This window comes from Lactuca saligna, chromosome 7, assembly GCF_052625555.1.
Source record: "Lactuca saligna cultivar CGN05327 chromosome 7, ASM5262555v1, whole genome shotgun sequence".
Classification (NCBI taxonomy): Eukaryota; Viridiplantae; Streptophyta; class Magnoliopsida; order Asterales; family Asteraceae; genus Lactuca; species Lactuca saligna.
This window is the reverse complement of record NC_136423.1, coordinates 127,696,655-127,714,586: the sequence shown is the minus strand read 5'-3', so window position 1 is coordinate 127,714,586 and position 17,932 is coordinate 127,696,655.

Here is a 17,932-nt window from a genome sequence, read left to right as displayed (position 1 = left end):
TACAATCCACGAAAGTGGATTTTTGTTAATTCTTTAATGAAAAATCTAGAGCATGTAATTGTTCACCATCAATTCATAAATGCGTGTTGAATTTTGGGTTTCACTCAATTCATGGTTGTACGAAACTATGATCAGTAACATAAATGTTGTGTAACCATAAACCTCAGTGATAATTTCCGAGAGTCTCAAGGGTTACGATCATGGATGTGAAAGTGATGGAGATATATGGAGATGGTTCCAGAGAAACGAATGTACCTCTACCATGCGAAAGTGACCAAGCAGACAACTCTTAACTTAAAGCGAGAAGAGTAAGGTAGATCATGACTTATGTGAATTTGCAGATTGATTGGGAAGAAACGATTGGTAGAATCAATTCATTAAGGCTTCAACATAGAGTCGTTGAGGCTTCAGACAACATGCAACAACAATTATCTAATATTTGTGTGAAAATAAAAAAAGTAAAAATCAACACAAAGAAAATATTTTTGTATTTTTTTTAGAAAAACAAATAAAACAGAAAGAAATAAAATAATTTTGAATTTTAGGATTTTCTAAAAAATAATTAAAAAAAAAGCAGTAATTCAAAACAAAACTATGATAAAAGATAATATACATAACATACAAAAGGATACAGAATGATCCGGACAACAAATGAACAGTGGACTGTGAGTCACTGCGAGCGTTCACACTGGTTCACAGTGTCAAAGTAGACTGTGAATTACTCTGAGCATTCACACCGATTCGTAGCGATAACTTTATGAACACGAAAGTGGTTTTGGAACATATTCAACTTCCATCATTCCTAGTCCTTGATGAATTATATTGAAGGTTGTTTCTAGTAAGGCTTTCGTGAATATTTGAGCTAACCGATCAGCGGATCTCAAGAAATGTATTTCAACATTGCCATCTTCCATATGATCCTTGATAAAATGATACCTTAGTGCTATGTATTTCGTCTTTCAGTGTTGTACTGGATTGTGACAAATGTGAATGGAAATTCCAGAGTCATAATATAATGGGATTTGTTTCATATTCAACCGATAGTCACGAAGTTGACTTTGAATCCATATGACATAGGAAGTGCATGAGGCAGCAGCAATATATTCAGCCTCAGTTGTTGACAAGGAAACATAGTTTATCTTTTTGGATTGCCAACTGACAAGTTTTCCATCTAGAAATTCACATCCTCCAATATTACTCTTTCTATCTAACCCACATCCTCAAAGATTAGCATCCGAAAATGCTAGCACAAAAAAACCAAATTTCAAAGGGTACCATATTCCAAGTGAGGACGTTCGATTTATATATTAGAATATGTTCTTGACAGCCATCATGTGAGATTCTTGAGGATTCGATTGAAACCTAGCACACTAGCAAATGGAAAACATGATATCTGGTCGACTAGCAGTTAGATACATTAAAGAACCTATTATATGACGATGAAGTGTCATGTCTGCAGCCAGTTTATCCAGAGATGGAGTAAGTTTTATTTCGAATGCCATGGGAACTTTCACCTTTGAGTCACCTACCATCCCAAACTTAGCAAGGTAATTCTTCGTGTAAGCTTCTGAATTAATAATGATTTCGTCCTGACTCTATATACTATTCAATCCAAGGAAAAGTTAATTGGACCCATGGAGCTCATCTTAATTTTCGTTTTCATTAACTTTTAGAATTCAGTTGTTAAGCTTGGATTAATTGACCTGAAGATAATATCATCAACGTAGATTTGGACAACCATTAAGTGGTCACCCTCTTTCTTAGAAAAGAAGGTTGGGTCAACCGATACTTGTTTTAATTTAGACATTTTTAAAAATCGAGTGAGAGTTTTGTACCAAACTCTTGGAGCTTGCTTCAGACCATAAACTATTTTGCCTAGGATGTTACAGTGATTAGGATACTTCTCATTTACAAAACCAGGTGGTTGCTCCACATACACCGTCTCTTTAAGTTCTCCATTCAAGAATGCACATTGGACATCCATCTAAAATACTTCAAAGTTCTTGTGCATTACATATGCCAAGAAGACGCAAACAGATTCGAACCTCGCAAATGGGGTGAAGGTTTCTTCATAGTCGATCCCTTCTTCCCGAGAATATCCCTTGACAACGTGTCTCACTTTGTTTCTAATCACATTACCCTCTTTATCCAGGTTATTGCAAAACACCCATTTTAAAATACAATAGATGCATCCGGTGGAGTAGGAATCAACCTCCAAACCTTGTTTCGTTCGAACTCATTGAGCTGGTCCTGCATTGCTTGCACCCAATTAGAATGATCGACAGTAACATTAACGATTTTGGGTTCGATCTTGGATACAAATGAATTAAACATGCAAAATTCCACTTTAGAGAATAATGTTGTTTGTTTCGCTTTTTGTTCGGATCTCGTAAGAACTCTTGTAGATGATTTGCCAATAACTTGGGTATTCGGATGACCTCTGGTTCAGTTGGTCAGTGGAGGGTAATTTGGATCATAAGATGGGTCTAATTCAACATTCAGCTCCTCGAATTCTAATTGTACATCCGAATCATTGTTTATATCTTTATTGTCCCCTTCAAACGATGATAGATCCTCAATTTTAGGAATTGAATTCTCCCCATCTAATGGACTTTCATGGTTCATCCTAGGAGAAGAACTTTCCCTTTAGATAGGTGAGTCAGGTGTATACGCTGATGTTGAACCCTCCCCCAACAATGGAGTATTTGTTGCTTGTGGTGATTTTGGACTATAGGGTTCACTCTCTAGATCTTTTTCAGCTTCATTGATTATTTTCTTTAATTCATCCTCTTTATTGTCTGCTGCTTTGGACTCTGATGAAATGGCCTTCGCTGGCTCGTCGAATAAAAGCATGAATTCGTCTTAGAGATTGGCTAGTGGAGTAGGTGCTTGATTCGCTTGTGGGAAAATCTCCTTTGATTGAATCACAGTCAGCTGATACCTCTTCAAATAATTGTCATCGAATGTGACATAATAGGTTTCTTTTATTGTTTTGGACTTCTTATTAAGAACCCTATATGCCTTGAAGGTCAACAAATATCCCAAGAAAATACCTTCATCAACCTTCACATCGAATTTATTTCGTTGCTCTTTTGAGTAGAAAATGTAGCAACGAGACCTAAAAACATGGAAAAACTTAACGTTGGGTTTTCATTTATTCAAGATTTCATAGGGAGTGACTGAAAATTGCTTGTTGAGAATTGATCAATTTTGGGTGAAACAAGTTGTCCCAATTGCATCAACCTAAAAGTAGAGTGGCAGATTCGAAGATGAGAGCATTGTTCTTGCAGCCTCACACAAATATTTGTTTCGCTTTTCAACGACCCTATTCCGTTTTGGAGTGGAATGTGCTGGAAATTGTTGCCAAACTCCTTTTGCAGTTAGAAATTCTTCAAGCTTGGTTTTTAAATTCAAACACATTGTCACTACGAATGTTACGAACCAGCTTTCGCAGTTGAAGCTCTATCTGCTTTATACAATCTTTGAGCTTGGGAATGGCTTAAGATTTCTGCTTAAGAAAATAACGACAAGTGAATCTAGAACAATCATCTACAATAACGAGAATGTATTTATTACCACCAATGCTTTTGATTGCAAAAGGACCTCACAGATCTATATGAAAAAGTTATGGTGGTTCAATAACTTTCGTATTTATAATGGTTAGATGACTCTTTATGCTATGCTTCCCAATTTCATAGGCTACTCAAGGATGTTCCTTATCGTACTTCAATAGTGGTAGTCCTCGCATAAGATCACCATGAACTAACTTGTTGATGTCTTTGAAGTTTAGGTGCGAAAGTCTATGGTGTCATAACCAACTATCGTTAGATGAAACTTTCTCTATTAGACAGATAACTGGCTTCTCTTTGATTGGTTTCTTATTGAGAGGAAACATTTCTCCTTTTCATTTAGACTTTAGGAGGACGTTCTTTGTTTTATTTTGATGATTTCAGAGCCCTCATCGTCAAATAAAACTTTTAATCCCGTGCTAACCACTAGCTGCGAAACGCTAATTAGATTATGTTGCAAGCCTTCAAGATAAGCCACTTTGCAAATTGAGATTTCGCCATTTGTGATTATCCCATAGCCTTTAATTTCTCTAAGTGATTTATTGCCAAACTTCACTCTTCCACTATCTTTTAGTGCTCTGTACTCTCGCAACTCTTCCTTCCTTCCTGTCATGTGAGATGAGCAGCCACTATCGATATACCATTCAGATTCAAACTGCTCGTCACGTATTACCTATGAAAGTTAAGCAGATTTACGAACCCAAAGTTGTTTGGGCCGTCGTGATTTTTTCACAGGAAAAGAAATAGAAGGATCAACCATATATGTTCCTTTTATTAAGGTTGTTTTTTCTTCCTTTGTGATTTTAAAAATAGTAATCCTATTATCTTTTAAGTTAGCATCCTTGGTGGATGATTTCTTTTGATTATTTTGGATTTGTTGTTTAACATTCTTTTTCGCAGCTTGCTTAAGGTCTGCTTCAGATCTTTTTAGAGGAACTTCAGACTGCGAAACCATCTTTCCTTTGCCTTTCATGTCTTGCAAAACCTTAGATGCATGATTTTGAAAAGATGATTTTTGAGAAGCTTTATGGTACGAAACCTTAGGATTCATAGATAACGAGACTTTCGCATATGGATGGAATTTTTCATTATGAACGAAGTCTGGATCCCTTGACTGCTAGTACTGCTTTCTTTCCTTATGATTCTTGTTATATCTATCATTTCTTTGTCATTTTTGAGCTGCAAACTGCTCTGAGGATTTGTGAACATTATCCCTAAGTTTTAACTTTTTGGTAGGGGTTACTGTCCGAATTGATGATGTATCACTTGGAACACTCTTAGTTCCAACTGGACTTCCCTTTCCGTAGCTTGAATTAATTTTGTTTAGGGGCTCTGCTACGTATCTACTCCTTGTTCTACACGAGGTTATTTCAGATAGACCTTTGGTTTTGTCTGCCTTGTCGATTGGAGCAGACCAGAAGTACTCATCACATTTATCTTTATTGTCATCATCGACCATGGACCTTAATTCAACTATTTGGTTTTTTTCTAGTCCTTTTGTTGCAAAAACCTGGTTAGGAATAGTTTGGATTGTTGGAAAAATTGTCGCTTTCGATTTTTAAAACTTCAGGTTGATCTTTTGAAATACGTGCGAAATCAACTGAATCCTATGAAATTAGGACTTTCGTAGGGACATATTCATTTTTAATAAACTCAGAATAGTCAACCTCATCCTTGACAGAGATTTTACTCATATCACTTTCATCGACAAATTCAGATACGTTTTCTACATTAAGCTTGTTTTCTAAATTTAACTTGGTGCGTAACGAGTCTAATTTCTACACGATTTCAAATTTAATTTGTTCTTTGTCTTTTTCATCCAAAAGTTGTTTGAGCATGTTTTTGTGATCTTTGGAATTAATGAATGATTAGATTTTGTCTAGTCCAATACGGTATGCCTCTGAAGTTTAGTCGAGATGAGACAATGGATTCAGACCTATAACAGTCGGCATCAATTTTGTCTTCTTTGAATTCGAGGAAAAGTAAAACCATTTTGTGAATTTCTCTCCAATACCACAATTAAGATGCAAACAAAAATATTACTTTGTTTTAAAAGACTCAAATTATCCCTTTTTAAATAAATGAACAAATTACTGAAATAGTCCCTGTGGTTTGGCTAAAGTTGCACGTTTGGTCCCTATGTTTTGATTTGCACTCGGACCATCCCCAAGTTTTCTTTTTATTACCCACCTGGTCCCTGGGTCCGTTAGTCGTCAATTGCAAACGTTAAGTCCCTCACGTGCTTCGCACATGAGGGGTATTTTCGTCATTTTATACATGGCGCCTAAATGCGATGCCAATCGTTTCTTCATTCTGATCATTTTACGATCAACTCCGTCTCACACACACACTCTCTCTCTCTCTCTCACTTAATTTGTAACTCATCAAAATCGAGTAGAAACCCTAACTCCTCAAAATTTTGCAAGAATCATCGAAGCAACAATGGTGGGTTGGAGAATTAGAGCAAACATGGAAGAAATAGACGTTGAAAACCATTACGGTAACCCCTTAATTTAAAAAGTTAAATTTATCACTTACAAATTTCAAGCTAATAAGTTGAAGCTTTCTCTTTTACAGCTGGTCATCCAGCCATCTTCTCCATCAGATTATTCTATGGTGGAGAGTTTACGAAGTTTCCTGGAAGGAGGTACGTTAAGGGCAAAGAAAGATACATTGATCTATTGGACATTGATGAGTTTTGTGTGCACGATATTGATGAGATGATAGAGACCCTAGGCTGTGTTGAGGAGGGTAAGTTGCTTTATTACCACTTCAAAAGACCCTTTTCAGATTTGGAATTTGGGTTGTTTGCATTGGCTAGTGACAGTGACATTAACCATTTGGGTACATACGTGGGTCAACATAAACTGATTGAAGTTTATGTTGAACATGGTAAAACAAAGTTGCATACATATACAATGTCATCTACCCCTAGTAAAGTTAGGATAGAAGAAATCATTGATCAACCTTCTTGTAGTAGAAGGCTTTTTTTGGAATGGAAGGAAACTGAAACATGGGATTGTATTGGATCAAGTAAACCAAATTTTGTGCCAACAAAAGAAACTAAAAGTGCCCAAATTGATGCCCAATGTGAAACACAAGGTATATGTGATGAATTTGATGAATTTCTAAATGAATAAACTGGAGGGATTACTCATGAAAGTGACAATAGAGATGATGTTGATGATAGTGGTGATAGTGGTGATAGTGATGATAGTCAGTTCTTAGTAGACTTAGATAACCTCCTAGATGAACCTGAGATAGACATGAATGAGTTTTATTAAATATTGATGAAGATATAGAGTGGGTGGGTGATCTTGGAGGGTCAAATGTTGAGGAAACATAAACAAGGGAAATTGATGATATTGAGGTTGTAAACAATGAGGTATTCTTATATGAGTCATCATTTGATGAAGGTGGGAGAAACAAGAGAAGAAAGTCAATTAAGGCAATCCAAAGGGCAATGGAAAACAGTGAATCAAGAGTTAGTGATCCATTCTATGTGTACCAAAAAATTCACCTCATGTGAAGATATGAAAAATGCAATAAGACAACATGCTGTGGAGACAAGGAGGGAACTAGACTTCATAAAAAATGAAAAAAACAGAGTAAAAGCTATTTGTAAAGGTACTATCCCAGACCTTGGTCAACTTGACCCATGTGGGCCTAGTCAAAGCAATAAAGAAAGTGAAGAAAACAACTGTCCATGGGTACTTTATGCTAGCAAGTGGGAACAAGATGTTGACTAGGAGATCAAGACCTACGAAAAAGAGCATAGATGTCTACAAACAAGAAATGTGAAAGCTTGTACCTACAAGTTCTTGTCAAAGAAAATTGTGCAACAGATTGAAAGCAACCCTACAGTCCCTACACGAGCTTTACAAGAACAACTTCAACGTGAATACCAGGTAGATATTTTGAAGATGAAGGTATTTAGGGCTAAAACAGAAGCATTGAATCAAGTAAGGGGCGATTATGCAGGGCAATATACTACACTACGAGACTATGTTCAAGAACTTCACACTCGAAACCCAGGGACAACAGTTAAGATAGAGGTCGAAAGTGAGCCAAACCCATCTTCTAAGACCAGAACTTTCAAACGGATATACATCTGTCTAGGGCCATTAAAGAAAGGTTTTCTAGCTGGTAAAAAAATTATCTTGGTTTGGATGAGACTTTTATGAAAGGGCCTTATCCTGGAATGATACTCACAGCAGTGGTAAGATGTAAACACATATCTTATGTCATTTTATTCCATTTTATTTAAATTACTAACTCCTTCACTATGTTTAGGGTCTTGATGGAAATAACTGTACATATCCTTTGGCATATGCTGTTGTGGAGGCTGAGAATAAAAACTCATTGTCACAACTAGAAATTTTGTGTCTTGTAATCACTACATTCAAGTAAAGGTTGAATCAAAAACTTAAGAGCATGTGTGATACCTATTATTATGACATCAAAAACTTCAATCAAATACATCATACAAGTACTACAAATGGTCATCAAGAAATTGGAAACCCTAGAAGTCCTCGTTTAAGTCCATTTTGGACTAGGACTTCCTTGTTGGGCCCAAATGGACCAATAAGCTTCCAATTTGACTATCATGGGCTTAGAACCCTTAAATGGACTCTAATTGGACACACATTTATTTATTTCAATATTTTTGGCTATGTTGGGCCTAGAATGAAATGAATTAAAAGTTATGAACCATAATTAACTTAAACTAGCCCAACAAAGTATAAAAATCACACTTATATCTTACAATCATCAAACCTAACTCTAATATTGGGCTTAGGGGCATTAAAGCCCAATACTCTCTTTTCTTTCCAAATTTCGGCCCAAGACAAGCCCAAGAGGAAGAAGTTGACTTATGTATTGCCACCTCATTATTACCCCTTGGATCTCCATGCACTAACTCATGTCTCCATGCACACATCACCTCACTCACTTCTCTTCTCCCTCCCTCTTTTTCCTTCGGCCGAAAGCACCCACACACACACACACTTCCATCATTTTTGCTTATCAAACACTCTCAAGAACACCCTCCACTCTCTTCACTAAATTTCGAAGATTCAAGAGCATTCCAAGGAGAATCCTTCACAAAAATCATCATCTAGGTAAGTTGAAACTTGGATCCATACTTTAGACTTCTTCTTACATCCAAAAATCTCTCCTTAACTCATATGAAAGCATAATCTTGTGTCTTAGAACCTCTCAAACTCGAGATCATCAAGAAAAGGTTGCTTAGGCCGAAAATCACCAAATTTTCTTCCATTTCTCCTCCAAAACCGAAACCAAACCCTAAGGTGAGCTTCATACCCCCTTATTTTCGGTTTTTATAAGTTTTTGTGGGGGAGAATACAAGCAAAGGTATAGATCTAACATTATGTGTATGCCTTGTATGATTTCTATGCTTATATGTGTGTTTGGTATGATTATGATGTTGGATCTAGTCATAAATCACTAAAAACCGAGATATACCTTATGTTAAATGATACTAACATAAAACATACTACTACATACAAAGTATACCAAGAAAAATAGCTAAGTGGCTTAATAATACATACTTTGGGCTAAAAACTCATTTTTTTTAGACATAAATGTTAAAAATACAAAGTTGAAGGGCCCAAAATGAAATATTTCGAAATCTGATGGGTGAGATGAGTCAAAACAGTTTCCATAATGTATTTTCTGAAAATATACTCTTTTGGAGGATTAAAAACATAAATTTCAAGCTTAATGGGCTAAAAATGACAATTTCGGCCCAATAGGGCCTATTATGTGAAATTTTCTGTTTTGGAGGGCCAAAACTGTGTTTTTCTGTAAAACAGTGGACTACTAGTGTTACAAATACTTTTCAAAGGTTTAAAATGCTTTTACAATTTAAAAAGGACCAAAGTTGCAAAATTTTTTCAATTGGGGCCAAAATTGTAAAAACTGCAAAAAAGAAGGGTTATAACCGAGAAAACTGCAATTTTAGGGACTTAAACTGTTTTCAATGAAAAATATGCTGAAAAATATTAATTTCAATAATTTTTGGTGTTAAAATGTCAAGAAAAATGATTTAAGGACCAAACCGGAAAGTTATTTAATTAGAGGGTGGAAAAAGTAAATTTTACAAACAATGAGGGGCTGAAAACAGAAAACGTTCAAGGCTAATTCAATACACGCAATTTGATCAAATATTGGCACCGCGACTACCGACACAATACACAACAATACCAAAAATCGTTGTTAAACGAATTGATTCGGTCTCGAATCAATAATAATTCGAAACTACTAACACAACGATAACTCGACTCATACACGAAAACATTTGGTAATTCAATACACACGTGAGAGTGCACAGACGTCTACGCACCATCTTTGGGCCCCAAAGTGTAAAATCTTGTTTGTTGGGCCTGGCTAGCCCAATGACCTCATCTTAAGGCCCGAAGACTTCTACCTTACGAGTTGTTGGGTCTTACATGATCTAACACAGCGTAAAAGGACTTTCAATGGCATTTATACTATTAGTCTTCAAGGGTCCTATGGTATTGCTAGTAAAGTCGGTATTTTATGCGAGGCGGGTCAAGGGCCCCTCGTACCTTTTTTTTTTATCCCCAACCGGTTAATGGAGTCATCGGGGTCTTCGTGTCCTCTTTCTCTTCGGATGTGGGATTACTCGAAGTCAGGGCGGTCGGATAACGTGATTAGTATGGACGACGCCTACGGGATCGTTAGTATAGTTATAAACGGGTCGTTTGTGTAACGCGTGTTTATAGCAATTAATCATGCGCAAAAATAATCCGATGTCGCTGGGATTAATGACTTCACACTCTGCAACGGTTATATCTTTAACTTCATGGAATTCAAAGAATTAGGAAAACATCGGGTTTTCCTAGGGTTTTTCAATACACACAATTTTGATGAACATTTTTCTTACAACTATAGAAACAAACAAGCATACCTATGGATCTTCACAAACGTTCTCAAAAGCTCTTTTCAGAAAATATCGGATTTTCTAGTGGTTTTCAAAATGATACAAAACATTGCTTTTCAAATACCGCTTATGAACTCACCAACATTTCACATGTTGACGTTTTTCAAAATACTTGTATTCTCAGGTAACCAGTGATTCAAAGGAAAAATGTACCAAGTGATGGCTTGCAGCTTACTTATTAACGAGTCGAACAATTTATTTTTGGGAATGTAATGTTTAAACAATGTACTTCATGTAAACTTTATCGGTTGTACTATATTAATGCATGGTGACGAATGTTGTTATGTTCCATATATATTCAATGTTATGGTATTCAATTAAGTCACGACAGCCCTCGGACGTTTCCGCCGTCTGGTTCGGGGGTGTGACACTCATGGACTTGGTTCTTAAGGTGCTTGGGTGATGACATTGATTTGCAAGCTAATTCAAACTTTACCTTTATATCTGACAGACAGAAGGTACGTAATTTCAATGGACTTGGTTCTTATTGTACAATGTATACATTACATCTAATGTTGTTTACTTTTTGTACAGGGCTTGTTGCAAGCAATTGGTACATTGTATCCATGTGCAGAATACAAGTTTTGTCTGCGACACATTCATGAAAACATGAAGAAAATGTGGAGGGGAAAGGTGTTCCAAGACATGTTGTGGAACTGTGCAAGTACAACAACAATACAAGAATTCAACCATGCTATGGAAGAGTTAAGAAAGCTAAACAATGACTGCTACGAATGGGTCAAAGCTATTCCACCTCAACATTGGTCTAGGGCACACTTCACAGGTTTGTTTTATTTTGTTGGGTTAATTGTTACCAAATGATTCACTTTCTTACATAATTTTTTATTTATATTATAGGGAGGGCTCATTGTGATGGGCTTCTGAATAACTTATGTGAGACCATAAATAACCAAATTAAGAAAGCACGCGACCAACCAATTATCACATGCCTTGAGTACATTAGAGAGTACCTTATGTTAAGGATTGTTAGTATCCAAAAGGTAATTGATAAGGCTGTTGGACCATTAACTCCAACTGCAACAAGTGTGCTTGAAAAAAACAAATCTGATGCAGCTCAATGTGTGGGTAAGTTCTGTGGGAATGTAAAATATTAGGTGAGTGGTCCATGGATGGACCAATGTGTGGTAGACATGGCTCAGCACACATGTTCTTGTAGAAAATGGGAACTCATTGGTATAACCTGTAAACATGTCCTTGTTGCTATATGGGACATGCGAAAAAATAAGCATAATGTTGGCGTACTTGAAGAATGGGTTCATGCTACTTACTGGTTAAAAACTTGGAAGGAAATGTATTCTTTCAAGATTGAACCAATTAATGGAAGAAGAATGTGGGAAAAGTTTCCATGTCCAACCACTTTGCTTCCTCCTAATCATCATGTCCCTATTGGAAGACCATGGAAGAAAAGAAGGAAATCAGCTGTTGAATTAGAAGATATGGTGAAGGGTGGTAGGGCATCAAGGAAGGACAAGAGTGTGACATGTTTAAAATGCAAAAAGCTTGGTCATAATAAAAGAAGCTGCAAAGGTCAAAGTGCATGTGATACTAGTTCAAGCAAGAAAGGGAAAGCTGGGAATAAAGCTAAAAGTGTAGGTGATGGTAGTTCAATCAAGAAAGGGAAGGATGGGAAGAAAGGTCAAAGTGCAGGTGATGGTAGTTCAAGCAAGAAAGGGAATGTTGGGAAGAAAGCTCAAAGTGTAGGTGGTGGTAGGCAAAGTGGAACTCATAGTGCATGTGATGGAATTTCAAGCAGGACAAAGGAAGGCTGGGAAGAAAGGGAAGAGTATTTCTTAGGTTATGATTGTGTTTTTATATGTTGTCTCTGTGTTATGAACCAATTATGGTGTTATGATCGTTTGTGTTTGTTATATTTGTCATTATGTTTTGTGTCTGTGTTATGAACAATTATGGTATGACTTTTGGGACCTGTTGTCTATATATGGTATGACTTTTAATGTATCTCTATTTTCAATTATGGTATAACAATTAGTGCTATAATCTGTTGCTATGTTTTTGTTTTAATTCAATTCCATTTAATTCTCTTCAATCATTCAATTCAATTCCATTCCAATAGAAAACTAGTTAATTGCATTCAACTTCTATTCAATTCTCTATTCAATTATTCAATTCATTCCATTCTAATTCAATACCATTGAATTCTATTTAATCATTCAATTCAATTCCATTCCAATAGAAAACCAGTTAATTGCATTCCAATTCTATCCAATTTTATTCAATTATTCAATTCATTCCATTCTAATTCAATACCATTCAATTCTATTCAACCATTCAATTCAATTCCATTCAAATAGAAAACCAGTTAATTGCATTCCATTACAAACCACTCAATTCCATTCCATTATAAAATAGTCAATTACATTCCAGTACAAACCACTCAATTCCATTCCATTACAAACCATTAAATTCCATCCCATTAGAAAACTGCCTTGATGAAACAAAAGATAAGTACATTGATAGCATAAATTAAAGCTTGTAAATTAAAATTGACACAAAAAAACCCAACTGAACATTAATAACAGCCTCAAGGCCCTATTCTCATGTTGAAGCTCATCCAATGACTTCTGCAAATCAAGGGAGATACCTTTTTCAGTTTTTTCACCATTAAAGTTGTCCTCATCAACCTAATCTATGAAACCACATTTTGCTCCCTGCATTTTGAGTAATTTGGTGTGTGTTAAAGGTATGTGATATATAGATATACTTAAGAAGAAATTTCCTTTACCTTTCCAGTACAACAATGGAAAAGTCTTCCAGGGTTTTCTTGGTAGTCGATCTTCGTATCACAATAACTTCACCACACTTTCAGGTTTTTTCCATTAGGGTTGATCGACACTTCAAAGAAGACGAAATGAAGGAGAAGAAGAAAGGGCGTATTCAAAAATAGAGAGAGTCGGAGTTTAGGGGTGTTCTAATAGATTTTTTATATAAAATGACAAAAATACCCCTCATGTGCGAAGCATGTGAGGGACTTAACGTTTGGAATTGACGACTAACGGACCCAGGGACCAGGCGGGTAATAAAAAGAAAACGTGGGGATGGTCCGAGTGCAAAACAAAACATAGGGACCAAACGCGCAACTTTAGCCAAACCACATGGACTATTTCAGTAATTTATTCATATCTTTATAGGTTGTATCGAGTTGGTTGTTTTATGGTCACCTTCAGTGGAATCTCTTGTCTTATGGTCATATACTGTTTTTTAAAGAGTATGTGGTGAAAGGTTTTTGATATAGTGGTTATGATTTCATTTTAGTGTATTTGGAATTTCATAAATTCTTTGATTTTTGGAACAGTTCATCCTAGGAAAACCATGTTTTTTGATGTTGTTTATAGGACATTTTTAGATTTTTAGTAGGTGCTTAAAAACAAATATTAGTTGGAGTTTTTGGTTTCATAATCTTATTTCTGCTAGAATTTTTGTTGTAATGTTTCTTTTCTAGCTTCTTGTAGTTTTTATAAAATTCTGTTGTTCCAAAAAAAAAACAATTTATGTTTTCATTGTTTTTTTTGGTAAAATGACAACTTTCTCCTTAATAGAACATTCTGAAATCGGGATATTCATTTCGGAGTTTTGGTTTAAAACAAGAATATTCATACATTCCGGAGTTCTATTCCGGAGTAGGTCTAAAACAAGAATCTAAATTTGATTGTCAGCTTAGTATTTTGATGTGACAATACGGAGTCACATACACACGTTTCGGACAGACATTCTGGACTACCAAAAACAACATTTTTCGTCACTTACATATAAATGATACCTCCATGTAGTTAGTGTAACATCCCAAGTTTTGTCATTTGTAGTCACTCGGGATGGAAGGGTAAAGTCATGAAGAGCCTAAGGCTAAATTGTAATTTTGGGTCTAGGAGTAGTACATTGCGCGTACATAAGGGTACGATGAGCGTACTAGGGCGCGCCCTAGTATGCTGGGCGTATAGTTGTGTACGCTGGGCGTACACTTTTGTACGTTGGGCGTACTCATAAAGGATGAAAACCCTAATATCTCGGGTTGGGGGATATATAAACATCCTTATGGCTCATTTTCTCTCCTCCTTCTCAACATCCATCCTCCAGAAATGTCCCCAAACCCTAGTTCTTGTGTGTGTGAGTAAGTTGGTGGGTATTTTGAGCTCTTGAAGGTGAATCCATTGCAACAAATAGTTGAAGAAGGAGATTGGCTTGTAGATCTGAAGTTGTGTTGTGCCCTAGAAGCTCCAGAAGGTACAAAGCTTCAAACTTTATGAATGTAGAACATAGATCTAGCCTTTCTAGCATTATGGAACCATTTGTTGTCCCAAAACCCCAATTTAGTGCATGATGCATTTTAGACGAGATAAGTTGTCCTTTCTGGACCTTGGAGAGGTTTTAAGTGATAAAACAAGGTCCTAATGGCTTAATATGTCTCGTGCATGTAGTTGGAGGGTATTAATGGATTAAGACCTTGGATTAAGAACTTTTTGGACATCTAAAGTGATAAAGTTCGAGACTTTATGAGTCCTAGGCACATTTGGTCACTGGATCTGGAGTTTGGGCTTAAATGCTGAAGCCATTAAGCACTTATTAGGGTTTTGGTGAAACCCTGTGTACGCACAGCGTAAGTTTCTATAACCCCAACGTACTGGATCAATGACCCAGTTTTCCAGTCAATACGAGACTCGAGTACGCCCAGCGTACGTCTTCGATGGACTTTTGGTGATTTGGGCTTTGTGTTTGGGCTAATTTTTGGGCTTGTATGGTTTGGGCCTTGTTGGACTTTCTGAGTAGATATGATTTGGAGCAGTTTTATTGATAGTGGATCATGGGGTTAAGTCCAATAAGGAAATTGGGCCCACTTTTGTAAATTGGGTCAATAATGGGCCCAATTTAGTAAATTCGGCCAATAATGGGCCTTGCATAAACACTATCAAGGTTATGGACTCGGAATTAGGCTTGGGCCCAATAAAAGGGGATGGACATGATGGATTGAGTGAACCCTTAGTCAAGATTGTTATGTTGTAATGACTTGGTATTTATTATGTGATAGTTCGGGATTTCCGGTGAGATAGCGGTTCGGGAGTTTGTTTATTTAGTTCAGATCGGCATTTGCGAGGTGAGTTATTCTCATTGTATCAACAAGGTCTAAGGCACCAAGGTCGGCCATTTCTCGGATTGTATATTGGTATTTGTTTGATATGCTTATTGATCTGTTAGATCGACGTCCTGGTGATTAGGAGGGTATTATGTTTAGTGTAGTGTTCGTTTCATGAAAATAAGATAAATATTGGTTCTATATCTTAAAAAAGAGCATAACTTCCTCATATAATCTCTGTTTTGGATGTTCTTTATATCCACATAGTCAAGAGAACGTATTCTATCCAAATTGCTTATCTATATCTATCAAGTATAGTCAATGCATAAATTGTATTTTTAGGGCATTAAATAATACTTATTTTGGGGATTTTTTTTTGTTAATGACTGTCAACCTTGAGCAAACTAGAGAAATCGGAGTGCAAATATAATTAATATAGCTTCAATTGCACATAAAACATATAACAATACAAGATAGGCCTTAACATAGTAGGGTTCGCATTGGTTTGACCAGCGAACTTTGACTTATTTCACCAATTGTTACATCTTGTGTTGGCCTTATGACACAATTAACAATAAGGAATTGGAGAAAATAAGTTGTTAATTTATTAAATAATTAATAAATTAATTGAAATTATTTTGGTGATTAATTTAATAGTTGTAGTAGAATATTAATTACATCCTTGAGATTAATTTGAGTATTTTAATACCATCCAAAAGGAATGATAGAGATGATTTTCTCTTAAAGGATTAGGATAAGATATGTTTTTGAAAAATATAAAGATTATCTTTAGGAATATGACTGGCTTAAGGATGATTGGGATCAAATCTATGGATCCCTAAGACTCTAATTTCATTCCCCCTCTATCTCTTCATTTCCATAAGTTGAAAATTATATCCCCTATCTTGGGATATAGAAATTTCGATTAACCCTCACTAGGGTTTTCCTTGTTTGCTTATTAGAGTCTTGGATATGACTACATTAGAAGGATTCTGCTTTGGGTCCTTCATCCATTTCAAATGTTGTCAATCACAAGGTCTCAATCAAGAGATCAAGAGGTATGCAATCTATCATTCTTTTTGTTTGATTTTAAAGTATGTTTCTAAGACTAGTAAAACCTACATCTTAGGGTGTGTGTACACTTATGTAAATTATTAATTGTTTTCCACTACCTAGTTAATGTGTATTTGATGCTTAGAAAACAAAACAATTATTGTCGTTGACATGTCGACGTGGGACATATTACCATCGACAAACACCGCACCTAGATGGATTTTTCGCCAACGACATTAGGTGAATGACAACTATTTGCCATTAAGAATAAGACAATTTGAGAGGCTTGTAGCCATTGGTTTTCTCTTCATGTTAGAGTGTTTAACAACCCCAATGCTCTGAACCCTTCCAACAAAATACACTTTTCAGTTACGATCCATCATCACTACTAGCTTACCAGTGACAACCCGAAATTTTCATTTGTATGAACTCTACAATCAAACACTTCAATTAAAAGTCAAATTCATTTATGCTAATTTTAGCTCGGTTTAAAGTCTGTTTGGGTATTTATAAATATTTAGTCTTCGAAAGAATAAACGAAAGGAAGTATACTCTAGGATTAATGGTACAACATTTGAGTCGCAAAACTCCAAGAGTTTGGAGTTTTCGGCCCAAAATAGTGTTAGGGCCAAAATGTGACAACCCGATATCTCAACTCTATGTAATGACCTAAAAAGTCAAGTATTGTAACCACTTTTGTTATAATAAAATTAACTTCGAAAATAAAATGTCCAAAAATCTCTAATTAAATTACCTACTATGTTAGATGTCATTAAATTGTGATCGTACGTAAAAAGAACGCCCAAATCTGACTTCGTATAAGGAAGTTATGAATTTTCCAAGTTCGGCTTAGCAACGAACAACTAAAAACTTGAAACGGAGGTAAAGCGACTTTTGGCCGGAATGAACTAAATGAGAATCAAAGGTATCGACAATGGTTTTTCAACGGTAAAAAGTCTGGCAAAAACGGACGTCAGATAATGAAGTTATGAATTTCTAAACGAAATTTTCTTACCGCGACCTTTTAAAAATAAATAATAAAAATAATTTCAAAATCTGCCGACGGAATCTAAACGAAAGTTTTAGAGTATAGTCTCACCTACGCATGGATATAAAGAACGTAGAAAAAGGAGTTCGTATAAAGATGATATGAATTTTTGAAGTTTATTAAATAATAAAAAGATAATTTTTATATTTAATTTTGGTATTATCCGAAGG